This window comes from Ambystoma mexicanum, chromosome 9 (assembly GCF_040938575.1).
Source record: "Ambystoma mexicanum isolate Mex_15411 chromosome 9, UKY_AmexF1_1, whole genome shotgun sequence".
In the NCBI taxonomy this organism is placed as follows: Eukaryota; Metazoa; Chordata; class Amphibia; order Caudata; family Ambystomatidae; genus Ambystoma; species Ambystoma mexicanum.
In genome coordinates this window covers 216,863,869-216,879,129 of record NC_090931.1, presented here as the reverse complement: position 1 = coordinate 216,879,129, position 15,261 = coordinate 216,863,869, and positions in this window count along the sequence as shown.

The following is a 15,261-nucleotide window of genomic DNA, read 5'->3' as shown; positions in this document are numbered from 1 at the left end:
TCTCCATAGTGCCCTACGGCAAGACTGCAAAGATGCATGCTTGTGCTCTAAGCACCATATACGTATCCGTCTGTTCAAATCGCTGTAGTCAACACTGGCATATCATTGTTTTTATATAAAAACATTCAATTTAATATACAAGGTTTTTTCTGCCCTGAGGAAGTGGGAGCGTAGTCGCCTATAGGGGCAGTGTCGCAAGGAGCATAGCCCTCCCACTTTTCTCCAAAGCCAAGCCTCCAGCTTTGCATGCAGGAGAGTAGAGGAATGTTTTGCAGGCTCTTGCTGTTTATTTGTATTTTATTGCATACCCCATAGGGCTCAATGGGAATGGGGAGGATGCTAACAACAGGCCTGTTAATGGCAGGCCCGTTGTTAGCATCCTGGTGTGCTCGCGGGTGCCGCTAAGGACGTCTGGTCTGACCAGACATCCTTAGCAGGACCCGCGAGCAGACCTCGTAATGAGGCGGCCCGTAATGAACGGTGCCGGTCCCTTACCGGCACCGTTCATTGCGCGGCTGCCAGGGTCATAATGACCCCCAATGTCATGGCTCTCCATTGCCATGACACATGATATAAAGTCATAGATACATTCGAAAGTCATTTTTCTAAATAAATTGGCTTGGCAACTCACTCTTTTCTTATTTTGCCTAATCCATACCACAATTTACCTCTACCTTACTTACCGATTGCACCTGTGCCAGTTCTGGCTCGTTCCCTATTCACATTTTCATAGTGAGTCAAGATAGCAAACCTTATCTGTGCTTCCATCCCTTTGATACTAAAATGCAATTCTTTGGGACGGTATATCAGACACATTCATTCTCATTTGTAAATCGATGTGGCATTAAAGGGAGGCGTAAAAGCAAGGCGTATTTAACACTCAATCCCATTCCAGGCATTGATGAAACGGGAGAGATGTGCTGAGTGGAGATAAGACTACCGCTGTGGATTTCTCCCTCGTAAGTGTGTTTCATTGTACACCAGCATAAGATTTACATGCAGGCATACAACACATGGATTCCTATGGAATCTGCCTCAGTTTTGCACCTGGTCAAGACCAGGCGCATTCCAAAGGATTCAATTAGTAAATGTTGCCTATTAAGCACATGTGGAGGTGGTCTTTACTTTGTCATCCGATACAGGGGAAAATGAAAGAGTAAAAGTGAGTTTGTCTTGCTTTTGCTCTTTCCTTTTCCCCTTCACCTTGTGAAGGTATAACATCAGATGCAGGGGTCTCCACGATATGCAAGTGCTAACGTTGGTACTCTTCTGCACGCCATTACCGATTTTTACCAAATGATCCGATGCTGTGGAATAACTCTAAATCTCCAGTGCAGCAACATTCATTAAGGCCCTTCAATGCTTTAGTCAGTCCATTGTCACAAGCAATCTTCACAAGGGCTGGGTGAATCAGTGAAACAGGCTCCAGCCATTTCCTCCTCCTCTTCTGCTCCTTGCTAAGTGACAGATGTGCGCAAGTAAGGTAGCGTCTGTTTGCATCCCACACATGTCTTTTGGCTGTACAATGTAGAAATGATTGCCACTTTCCCGCTGGTATTTTTTCTCATTGTTCAAAGTTTGGTGAATTCCACCATAGATGGTTGTTTAATGACGGTGACCAATGTATTACTTGTTCACCACCATTTTCTCCCAGCAGCATTGATTTTCCTGATCACTGATTTAGACATGTGCTAAACATTGAATTGATGCTTGATCTGTGGAAACGACTTTCGCATGATTTTGTCTTTGCTTAGCTGTTAAAAGCCCTACTTGTAAACATCTAGAGTAAAGCTTATCAATCAATTTGGTGAAACCATGCTTCTCCATTGCAACTGGGGAGGTACTTTATGTAGCATGGACACATGTTCTATTGTCTAAATCCTGAAAATGATAGGGGCATTATTTGACAATAAACCACACTGACCATCACCAGACAACCAAAGCATTTTTCCAGCAAGTACATTGTCCAGTGCTTCCCGTACTTGTCTATGGGCCTCATTACGACCCTGGCGAAATCGAAAAACGATGGCGGAAATGCAATACCGCCATCGAATAGCGCTCAGTGCGATTATGACCCGTCACCGCAAAGTACGATGCCATTAGCGACACCGTAGTGAACGCCAACGCTAACTGCACCAAGTACGCGCGCGCGCGCCATGCCAAACCGTAAATACCACAATGGCGCAACGGTACGCGAATTCTGACCCTAGCGGACATGCACCTAACGCCATCAAGCACGGCGGAAAGTACCATTCCGCCATGGTGAGAAGTACGGCATCGCGAACCAACCGTAAACGGCCCCACTGAGTGCCTGTACACCGCTCCCTGGCCACATTGTACAACTCCCCGTAGGTGCAATGAAGTCACAATGCAACCAGTGAAATGTACAAGTCACCCATGCATGCCAACGAACAAAAGAATCTCAAGAGGGGCCAATGGGAGCTGCAGGGCACAGATGGCACGAATACAGAAGCTATTCCAATGGACATGACCTCAGTCTCCCACCAAGAAACGCACGCAAACACAGGCACCTGTGACCAGCAATATTCAGAAAATCACATCATTCCACCAATCCACCTGGCTGACCGGCATCTGTTACACAAAACCTAATCCCCCGCCCCTGAGCATGACATCATTCAAACAGTCATATTGGCAGCCCTTATCCCTGACCTCACTGGGCTTCGTAGGCAAACGCGCCCAGCACAGTACCACCCAATGCAGATCTCCTCACAATACATCGCTCCCCAAATAGGAATATGCCACATCACTTGCAAAGAAGAACGCTACACGGCCCATATCAGAATAGAAATTTAATGCACAACAAATTCACCAAGCCCATACAGCCATTAGGCCATGAACTCCAAAACACATTTCACCATTGTGGGCTGCATCCGCAATAAATGACCAGCTACTTCTTGTGTGACGCCCTGTTCCTTCATGGTACACAGGGCCACATTCTCGTACGAAAAGGCAACATGGAAGCGCCCAGAACCGCAGGGCCGACCCAATGGGGAGGCACTAGTCCAGCTGAAAGGCCGAAATGTTGCTCTGAGCCACTAGTACTGCGTAAGGGCATGTGGCCCATTGGCGATCGTCCCATAAGATCGTAATGCTGCTCCACTGATTAACACGAAGCAGCAGGTGTCGGGAGTAAAATCCATCTGCAGGAGTGGCATACAGATGGCAGTGGCAAAAGGGGAGGAGATACCTGTCAACCAAATGAAAAGAAAAAGAATAGAATGGCCATCAGAACTACATTTGAATTACTCACTTCAATGATCACACCAAATCCACAGCCATATGCATGCTAGCCCACTCCAAAGGATCATCACCACCCAAAAACCACTTGCGACTCATAACTATCTATATCGAGGTGAAAACACCATCACAAACGAGTGTACCTGTGCATGCGTCTGTTAAAACAGAATCCATCAGATGGGATTGGTAACGTGCATGGACACAAGTGTCTGAAGGCGCGTCGAGACAGGGAGGGCTCAACAAGGCCAGATAGACGATGGTCCCACTATGGCAGCCCTGCATCACATAGCGCAGGGGAGGCGGACAGATTCCAAGAAGCCCTGTACATGGCAAACTCTGTATCAAATCATCTGTCCATGCATCCATTCATCATTCCCTCATCCCGTAATGATAACGCCTGTTTCCATACTCACATAACATGTGAAAATTCCATTGAGTCTGTGCGTTATGCAGCCTGCATAATCCACTGTGCCCCAGCCCGTAATTCCAGTGTTGTGAAGTAACATGTATTTGGGAACGTCCGGCCTCATCGTCCACTTCGCTATTGCGCATCCCAAACTATTCATATCAATCATTGCATCCTCGCCATGGCCCCTGTCCCAAGGACATTGAACAATAGAACGTTATATTTGCAGTCAGACCTATGGGCATCTCCTCGCCGCTAGCTGAAAACCGAAAGCGCCGCCCTTCGAATTCCTCATTTGCAACATCACGTCGAAAAGGCATCTGTGGCCGCTTGAAATCACAAATTAATCCATCTAGTGCGGCTGTGTGTGTAAATGGCAACTGCCTTCACTCACAAATGGGACGCCCCGCCCGTCGTTGAAACTCGGTACAGTGATGCATGAGGGTCCACCGTTACTCGAGTACTACGTTCCACTGACCCTTCACAAGTCTGTTCGCGACTGCTAAGATAGTATGTGAAACAATGGGACCATAGCTGAATGAACATATCAACCAATGTTACACTGCCATCGGGTACAAATACATGATTGTAATAGCAAGATGCCATTCCTCGAATTGCAGCGTTGTGTGCGGGACGTGCTCGCCCAAAGGGGAGAGCAGCTTGCACAGGTGGAATGAATCACCACAGGTGGAGGCCATACAGCCTGAAAACACATAAATAGCACACCCAGTCTCCTCCCACAACCACACCCACTCCGAAATGCTACCGGCAGGACTCGCGATGTTGGCCCTGGGGGACCTGATAGCACTGCAAGTACTCCAACTCCAAGAAGAAGACGAACACCAACTACAACCGGCCGCACGGAGGAGACGCAGGAGGAGGAGGAGGGCAAGGCAGGGCCAGCAAGGGCCGCCAGCACAGCCACTACCACCACGCAGGCAGCCCGCAATCCCACGCCTCCGAGCACATCCGTTCAACCTCACTGATGAGCAGATCCACACCCTCTACCGTTTGGACCGGGACACCATAGCCGCCATTGTGGACATGACACAGGCTGACCTTGTCAGCATGATAGATAGCCCAACCGCCATCCCACCCCTACTGAAGGTGGTGTCTGTACTCCACTTCCTGGCCACAGGCACCTACCAGCACACAGTCGGACAGTTGCATGGCATCTCACAGCCACTGTTCTCACGGACACTATTGTAAGTGCTCGATGCCCTCCTGCAGCACGCAGATGACTACATCTCTCTACCACGCTCGGAGCAGGAAATTACCAACACAAAAGTGGGATTCCATGCACTTTCCGGCATACCGGGTTGCATTGGTGCCATCGACTGCACCCATGTGGAATTGGTCGTCCCACATGCCATGGAGGCCCAGTACCGCAACCGAAAACAATTTCATTCACTGAATGTACAAATGGTGTGTGACTCCAACAGGATCATTACACATTGTTGTGCCCGATTCCCTGGATCAACCCATGATTCTATGGTCTTGAGGAACTCAACAATACCACGCTACATGGAGCGACACGCAGGGAACAGATCCTGGCTACTCGGTGAGTCTCATTTCATGCATGCTGATGTGGGGTATGTGATGCGGCAATGACCTGGCAGGAAGGGGGGGGGGTGCGTACGTAGCAATGGCATTCCACATTATTCGTTTATCGTCCACATACAGGTGATGCCGGATATCCACTGAAGAGATGGCTCCTCACACCAGTCCGGAACCCACGGGACCAGCATGAGGAGGACTACAACCATGCCCACTCACGTACCCGTGTAGTCATTGAACAGGCATTCGGCCTACTGAAGACTCGTTTCCGGTGCCTCAGCAGGTCTGGCGGGGCACTCCTGTACCGCCATGTGAAGGTTGCAAAGATGGTGATGGCATGTGTCATGCTACACAACATGTGCGTACGTAGAAATGTGCCCATGCCCCCTGACGCAGAACTGCAAGCACCTGAAGATGGTCATGATGAGGGTGAGGATGTGGCAGCACCTCAAGGAGTCTGCGAGGCACAGGAGGGCCGTGACATTCGTCAGCATCTCATAGATGCATGCTTCTAGCACTCACGCCTGGTGGCTGATACATGGACACGGGACTCGTGGCACTGTGTGTGTCTGGTACATGCACAATATGGACTGTACGCCTATGATGGCCTCGTACACAAAGATCAATGTCCACACATCTCATTGGTTGATCGTGCATTGTTTATGGCATATGTGATATCATGTTGAACACCCTATCGACCCGCCACCCAAGTGAGCCCAACACACCCCCTCCACCCTCCTACCTCCCCCCGAACACCAGTGTCCAAAGATGCTCATTGTCAGTGGGCAGTCGCTATTGCAAGCCCCCTCTGCGGGTATCAGGGGCACCCCTGCCTGTGGAGCGCAGGTTCCTCCCAGATCTACGTTGGGGGCTGCCCTGGACGGAACTTGCAACGGATGATGTCTCTGCCTGCTCACGTCCATGCATGTCCCTAAGGGTTTGTGAGAGCTCAGTGAGCACACGGCGCACTGCGGCAAGTTCGGCACATACGTCTTTGGACGTCGCATGCAGTTCCCCCCTCAGGCTCTCGGTGCTTCTCTCCATTTGGACTCTCAGGCTCTCGGTGCTACTCTCCATTTGGACTCTCAGGCTCTCGGTGCTACTCTCCATTTGGACTCTCAGGCTCTCGGTGCTACTCTCCATTTGTGCCCTTAGGGTCTCTGTACTTCTCTCCATTTCTGCCCTAAGTGTCTCAGTTGATGTTTCTATGTCTGCCTTAGTGCCCCCACATTCATCGGCATGGTCCTTGAGGAGCGGGGCCAGTTGCTGCTATTGCACGATTAACTGGTCGAGGGACTGTTGCCTCTGCTGGGCCATGGCCATTTGCGGTGGTGTCACAGAGTGGCTGTTCGCCTCATGTTGCCCTGCCACAGGGCTTGTGGGGGATGGCCAGTCGTCGTCTTGTGGGTGCCCCTGCGTGGTATCCTCATGGTGTACGGGATGGAACAGACAGGGGGATTGGGACAGGTCATGGATGGATCTGACTTCGACATCCCCGTCTTCTGTGTCGGAGCATGCTGCCATTAATGGAGTGTCACCTATGGTGCTGCTGCCACCAGAGGCAGTGCCTTCTGTGGCATCCATTGGAGGGACCTGTGGTGGTGCTGTTGTGGGCATGCTGGCTGCTGGGGTGCCTGTTGGAGTTCCCTCCTCTGTGCTGCCACTTGATTTGTGCTGCTGCCGTGTCTTGATGCGTGCAGCTGAGGTGGAGGGTCTTTGGCCGTTGGTCTTGGCCCTCTTTGCAGGTGTGCTGGTAGGGGTGTCCTGAAGCTCGTCGTTTGGATCGGACCCTGTGGTGGAGTAAAGGAGGGCGAGCGTTATTAATGGGTCTGTGGGAATTGGAATGGCAATGTATCACATGCATTGGGATGGTACCTGAGGGTGATTTGGGTCGGGGCCTTGGAGGTGCTTTCATTTGTGTGTGGAGTGAGGGTGCAGTTGTTTGGCAGCCTGCAGTTAGGGTGTGCCTGCTGCACGTGTAGAGGGTGTTTTTGGGGTTTTTAATTATTTATGTATTTATTGTGAGTTTTAAAGTGCGCTGTCAGGCCAATGTGTGTGGACGTTCTCCTGGACATGTGTTACTGTTGCGCTATGTGGACACATGGTGATTCACATGATTGGACATTGTGGATTTGGCATGGTTTTATTTGGGCCACCTACCGGATTCTTCGGATGTCTGCACTCCTTTCTCCATCCCTCCGACTCCCTCTATACTCTCCATTCCAATGGTGGAGGCACAGATTTCTTCCGAGGGGGTCAACTTGATGGGTGATTCCGATCCTCCCCCGGTGGCTGTGGCAATGTTGCGGTTGGCAGAAAGTATGCTACGGACGCGTATCCGCAGGTCGTCCCATCGCTTTCTGCATTGCTGTGGGTTGCGGGGTGCGGTCCCCACCGCACTTACCCGCTGTGCCACCAGGGCCCATATGGCCTTCTTGTTCGCAAGTGCCGTCCTGGTCATTTGCGTGGAGAAGACGGCGGCAGCATTCTCCTGGAGGGTCTCTGTGAGCACGGTGAGTTCCTCACGGGAGAAGTGGACCTGCCGCTTGCGGTCGCACGCTTTCTTCGCTACTTTTCCCATTTTTCTTGGTTTCACTAGGGTGGATGACGGGTTGGGATGTGTCTCAGGGTAGTGTTTTTAGTGGTTGTGTGGATTTTGTGGTTTTATAGGTGTACGGCCTGATGTTTCCCGTTCCGGGACCATGTTTTTACTTCCGTTTCCGTATATTTACGGTCACCGTACTTTCCGGTTGGCGCTCACTGCGGTGTCCGCTAAGATGGGTGGCGGTATTGCACCTAGGGCGCCGTACGGCGGCGGTGTGGGCCGTTTTGGGGTCATTTCCGCCATCGCGGACTTTGCACTTCCGCCATGGCGTGGTGCTCGTGCCCGATGGGTCGGAATGGGCCGCACTTTGCTCCATCGTGCAATGGCGGAAACGCTATTTACGCTGTGGCGGTCCGGTCAGTCACTTTCCGCCAGGGTCGTAATGAGGGCCTATGTGTTGGCTTTATTGCAGGGAAGAGTTATTTCCTCCGGTATTTGTAATGGGCATTGTCTGTAGTACTACAAATTCACAAAACGCTGATATTTTGATGAAGGTGCAACCACCAAATATAAGAGCACAAGAACTAAGCAGATTACTTGCTGCAACTTTACCAAGAATGGATTGAGTGGATAAAGAAGATAGTGCAGTATAGTGGTTGAGTTCACAGGTCCCTTGCATTTTTAAGTTTGTTCCAATTACAGCTTACAAAAAAAAAAAAAAGCAATGGTTTTCCACAAGCAGTACCATTAGTTTATGTGGTGCATTTCAACATCTATACAAAATCAAGCAAGAGTCACTCTTTTGGTATTTTACTGTCTTCTGCTGCAGACATTGAAGTCATTTCCTCTGCGCAGACGATACACAGATCGTTTTAAAAAAAACCACAATTCAAGCCTCGCAACCTCCCGACCTCGCCTCCTGTCTCTTAGAGATTGACCATTGGATGACTAACAACACCCTAGTCCTGAACCCGGACAAATCAGACATCCTAACATGTGGCAAAACACCTCTGATCGCACAACCTTTACAGTGGCTGCCTGCCCTTGGAGCCCCTCCTGCCCCCCCACCTCCATCAAAAATCTTGTATGCACCATGGAAGGAGACCTATTCCTCTCCAAGCACATCAACTCCATATCCGGAACCTGCCACTACCACCTATGCATCCTAAAACAAATCTTTCTGTACCTCTCTTACCCTCAAAACGTTTCCACGATACAGGCCATTATCATCGGCTGCCTGGACAAAGCAAACTGCTCTATCTCGGCGTCCCAGCACGCCAGCTTAGGAAACTTCAAAGTATCCAAAATCCAGCAGCCAGACAACTCCTTGCCCTCTCGCCAAGGAAACATATCACCCCCGCACTCAGAATTCTGCACTGGCTCCCAGTTAGCCTAGAGCAACCTTCAAAGTCATGTGCATCACACACCAAACACTCCATCATTTGGGACCTAAGTTCCTTCAGAACAAAATCATCCACTACCATCCCCCCAGAAACCTCAGATTGGGTTCAGCTCTCTTTCTGGCTATTCCACCACACCACTTCACCAGAGTTGGTGGATCGACTTTATCTATCCTAGCGCGCACCATTTGAAACACTTTTCCTCTGCACATGTGCTGCACCAAAAACGACCTCTCCTTCAAAAAAGGCCTCAAAACCTTTTTTTTCTAACCACCTTATCTTGAAAACCCCAAGTATATGAACTGTCTCCCCAGGCAGTACTGGATGCGTTTGTGGCATCACTGACATTTGTCCATTCACCTGACGACACTGGTTGTGTTTGTGGAGGCCCAGACCACACGCACTTCATACACCTATCATAACCCTGCCTTCCCTCAAGCACCACTAGCTGATTCACAGCACTCACATATGTAATGTCACAGGATGGATGAATGATTGCACCAGGCAAACTGACAGAAAAAGGACTAATCACAGCAATAGTAGTAGAAGCACAGTCGTGTGATAGAACCAACGACCTCCACCGCAATTGTACACCTAACACACCTAGAAGAATCTGGAAGCACAGCCCATGTGCCTCCTGTGGTGATTAGTTGGAGCATAGACAGTTGTTTCTGCAAAACTGTTTTTATCACAGCCACAAGAACCAACAGAAGAAGCCAAATACCTGAGCAGGCGCTTTAACATCAAAGCGCCTCTAATGGCGACAAGGTACGTATGATACACCATTCCACTGGCCGCAGGCATGGCTAACCACACACATCAGTACAGCAAGGACAAGACAAAATGTGGTTGTTCTTTTCACATAAATTATCTGCCAACCTACACCTGACTATGCCTCAACACCTCTGACAGAAGATTGTGGCACAGTCCTACAATAAATTTGGGCACGCTGAACACATAGCGAGTTTCTAGCACTGATGCCACCCATACTCTTGTCAGCACCCATCCACATGCCTGAGTACATGGATTGCTTTTCCACTCGATCATGGCCAGCCCTGCTAAGCCTTTCCTGTCAAAATGCACACATCCATCATAATCGTACCCAAGGACCTCCAACACTCTGGACTTCGGTCCACTGAGGGCGTTACCACTAACAGCGCACTGAAACTATAATAATGGTACACTTGACGCTATACAAATGACAAGTACAATACAACACAATAGACTATAGAGACTGTAGTCTGGATCAAGCTCTTGATTATCAGCAATACTTTCAATCACTTCCAAAGCTTCTTGAAGAGATTAGATTTAAAAATCTGAGTGTTGGTTGTGCTAACTCATCCAAATCCATATGAATAGTCATGGGAGATTGTTTTATTCATTTTTTCTTTTGGGATTTATGAATTATATATGATTCTTTCAGGAGCATTCATCTTGCAAAAATTCCTTTGTGTTTATCTAATGTTTCAGAGCTATTCTTCCTCCAAATTAATGATTGGTCATATCTGTTTTCGTGACAAGATACCTCTGGTTGTGCATTTTTCTGCCATTTTGATAGTTCTGCATATTGTTTCAAGCTCCATACACATCAACTTCATTAAAGGGTTTCCCCTTTGGATACAGTGTTTAAAGGAAAATCGTTCAGGGTTCCGGATCGCGTGTTCATAAGTAAGAACAAATGTTTGCAAGATTAACATCCTATGTTTAGTTTAGTTTAGTTATTTATTTATAGAGCACACCAAACCCTGATGTATCTGGGCGTTTGTACTTCATCAGTAGGCAGTGGTTACAGAAACTGAACATGAAGCAAGTGACTTGTGTTACATATCAAGTCAGCAGGCTAGGCAAGTGCTGCATATAAGATGTAGGTAAAGTTAAAATGATACGAATAGCAATAGTAATACTGTTAATAAGAAACATGGAACTGAAATGATACGAAATAGCAGTCATGATACAATTAGTATGATACATATAACAAATGCAGAGAATTATGAGAAGATGCATTTGATCACTGGGTTTGAGCGAAAAAGCCAAGCTTTTGCTTCTTTTCTGAAGTTTGAAATGGAAGATTTAGCTCTAAGTGCTGTTGGCAAGGAGTTCCAGAGCTTAGCTGCTAGAACCAGAGAGCTAGGTCCACCGGCTTTTTGCAATTTGAATTTTGGAGTTTTAAAACAGTGAAGGTATTTTGCCCTAGTGGGTCTAGTAGATTGGTTCCTAGAGAATTTGTCTACCAGATATTTTGGAGTGGTGTTGGAGAGGCATTTGTGCGTGATGCCTAGTGTTTGGAGCAAGATCCAATCTCGCACTTGGAGCCACTGTATATCACGTCTGTTTGCTGAAACGTGGTTGGAACTACGGATATTAAGGGCAGATCTTGGTGCGTTATTTTGGAGCACTTGTAGTTTGTTCAAGTTCTGTTTATTGGAGCCTAGGTATAAGGTGTTACAATAGTCTAACTTGGAAAGAATCAAAGCTCTGGCTAGGATAATACAGCTGTTGGATGAGAGAAATTGTTTGCATCCATTAATCAGTTTAGAAGTTTATGCAGTGGCTGACGCGGTTGCACTGACTTGCTTGGTGAGTGAGAGGGTGGAATCCATGTATATGCCTAGCGTTTGACCCTGCTGGAAATATTTCCATCAGTGTTGAATGATTTGTAGCAGTTATCTAACTTGTTAAGAAGGGGCTGCAAGCCTATGAGAAAAAGCTTGGTCTTATCATCATTCAGGCAGAGGCCGTGTGAGGCCATCCATGCCTGGATGTGTAGATAGATTTTGTTTCTCATTTTGGAGTCTTTATCGTAGCTGCCCGTGAGCATGATGAGGACTTGGGTGTCATCAGCATCATTTGTGTAGGTGTTACCCAAGTCATCCAGGTGGTCAAACAGGAGCTTTGTAAAGTATTATATAGGGTGGGGGAGATGCAGGAGCCTTGAGGGACTCCGCAGGAGATAGGTACTGGTTCGGCTGAGGCTGAGAGTGTGAAGACTCTCATAGTCCTGTTTGCTAAGAAAGACTGGATCCAGTCAGTGGAGTTTGGGGAGAAGAATACAGCTGAGGTAAGATGTTTGGTGAGTATCTTATGGTTGACTAAATCGAAAGCGGCAGAAAGGTTCAGCAGCAGGAGGATGGCCAGTTTGCCTTTATCTTTTGATTCGTCCAATTGGATTTTCAGATCGAGGAGGGTCATTTCAGTGCCATGCCTCGGTCTGAATACTGATTGTCGAAGGCCTAGGAGATTGTTGTCTTCAAGGTGCTTTTGGATTTGGAGGTATGCTGCCCTGTCAAGGATTTTCAGGAGAAATGGAGCAGTTGTTATTGGTCTGTAGTTGGTGGGGATGTTTGGGTCCAGGTTAGGTTTTTTTAGAAGATGCATGACCCATGCTTCCGTGATATTGTTAGGTCCCACGCAAGTTTTAAAGGATGTGTTAATCAAGGAGGTGATTAATGGAGCAGGATCCTTTACTCCTTCCTTAATGATAGTGGCTTGGCAAATGTCCCACTGACATTTACAGGGTTATATCTTCTACCTCCTTGGTGGTAGCGGGGAGAATTTGAAGGTAGGGCCAGAGATAGGTGCTAAGTCATGTGGCTTGCTGAGATTATTGCTCAAAGTAACACTTTGCTTTTTGGCTTCTATTTTGTATTGTAATAGAGCTATTTTGTCCAGTAATGCTTTTTGGATATTGGCACACCATGAGGCATTATTGGTGCAGGTATCAGGGGGTGGAATAGGGGTCTCCAGCTCCCTGAGGATGGTAAATAGTTCTTTTGAGTCCAACTTTTTTTCATTGTATTCTAACATTATAGGTCTCACTTTTGGTATTTGGAATGGCGGTTTTGTATAAGGAGGACGCAGTTGTGAACTTTTCCTTGTTCATGTCAGAAGGTGTTTTTTTTCCTCTTAGCTTCGGCGGATCTTTTGGAGCTGCGTTAGGTTTTTAAATCAGGGGAAAACCACTTGTTTAGATGGGCTAGACGTTTGGATTTTCTAGTTTTTAGCAGAGTGATTTTGTTTAAAGCCTGTAGTAAGGTGTGGTTGTACGAGTATACGAGCCAAGGTGGGTCGTTGTCTGAGCCATTGGTCGTGTTGGTGATGGACTGTAGCAGTGGCAGAAGGCTATCTGCAGTGATATGTTCCAAACATTTCTAGATAGGACCTGCAGGGCTAAAATGACGTTGGATTTTGGAGGCAGGATGTCCTGGATGGTGAAGGGGATGCAGTGGTGGTCTGACCAAGCGCAGGGCGAAATGGCGGTGATCTTGGTGGTGCAATTTATATCTGCCAGCCAGTCCAAGGTCCTTCCCTTGTTGTGAGTGGGGCCACTGACACATTATTCAAAGCCAAGCTGGAAGAGGGTGTTCTCTACGGCTGCTGCATTGCTATTGTTCGCATCGTGAAGGCTTAAGTTGAAATCACCCATCATCACAATTTGGGAGCAGGGTTTTGTGTTGCGTGAGAGGAGAAGGGTCATGCAATAGGGCCAGGAGGTCGATATAGGAGATGTAGCGAGAATATGGCAGCGGGAGTTTGACTGAGACAAGTTTGCCTGATGGGAAGGGTTCTTTAGTCATTTCTCTGAAGCCTAGTTGGTTTTTAGCAATGAGTGCAACTACTCCACCTCTGCTGGTGTCTCTGTCTGCTCTGATTATAGTGTAGTTCTCTGGGATAGCTAGAGACAGAGATGGCCCTATGGCTGAATGCAGCCACGTTTCGGTGATCGCCAAAAAGTCAAGGTGATTGCAGTGATGATGTCTGCAATGTCTAAGGCGTGGGCAGTAACTGTTCTCGCATTGATGAGTGCTCTGTGGTGGGTGAACTAGTGCCTGATGATGTGCTTGTGGTATCGGGGTATTAGTGATATTGTTGGGTTCAAGGTTAACACCTGAGGTGGTGGTGGGAGTTAGTTTGCGCTTTGTGGTGGGTACATGGCGTGGGTGGATTGTCCTTGTAGTGCAAGGCAGCGAACGGTTAAGCGAAGGAAGGAACCTAGTCGATGCTATGGTATTGAGTAAGGATAGGAGGGTAGCCATAGTTAAGGTGACTTTACGTAATGTTGCCATGTGTGTGGTGGGAGGGGCAGCACACGCTGTTGTGCTATTAGTTGTCTACCAGAGGGGGTGGTCGAGCGGTAAGGTTATTGCTGACTGAGTAGATGTCAGCTTAGGCTCTGTAGGATAGCACGATGGACAGGATGTAACATATAAGGAATTAATCTGAGCTCAAAATCATCAGTACTAACACTTGACATCTATTACTGTGCCCTGATGAAGAGTGTATATCTTGAAACATGTATCAGAATATATTTTGAAGTTTAATAAATAAATCTGAAAAGAAAGGAAGAAAATCTCACATGACTATATTCAAATGAATTTGGATGTGTTGGTGTGTATTACTTGCTTTCCCAGGCTCTAGTCCCTATAAGTAAATCGTACTTAGGTCTTTACATGTCTCTATCCCTGTTGCATGTCTCTCTTTATTACCCCTTCTTAAACTGGGTTTTCACTCAATGTGACATCCATCTCGTACGTAAACACAGGGACAGGCACAGGCACTGCTCTCTCTATTGCCTTCTATGTACGTCAAATCTCCAAGAAGTGGCATCCCGAATGTTCTAGTAAAGCAAATAAATACAACGCATTGATCCACTGAACTATCTAGTTTGCTGTCCTAGTGTACGAATATAGCCGCCTTACCACTATACAGAGTCATGAGTCATTACAGAATTTAATAAGTAGAAAGGGGGTATCATTTCAAAGAAACTTATTACATTTTCCATGACCGAAAAGCACAATCTGGCAATCGGCTCTGCCAGCTCTGCCTTTCAAGCGATGCTGGGACACCTTGACTAAAAAAGAGTCCTGTGCCGAAACAGGTGCCCATTTCACCACCTGCTTCAAACACAGACCCTATTTGGACTCCATCTTTAGACGTGTTTTCTATTTCAGTTGCTGAATTGGGCCTGTGCCCATTGGCACTTGTAATTATATTCTAGTGCCCTTGCGTTGGTGCATTTTGCTACACTAACAGGGGCTAGTCATGAACATGTTATTTAGTAAGGCCGTGCCACTTTCTTGAGATTGGGATTGGGAGTT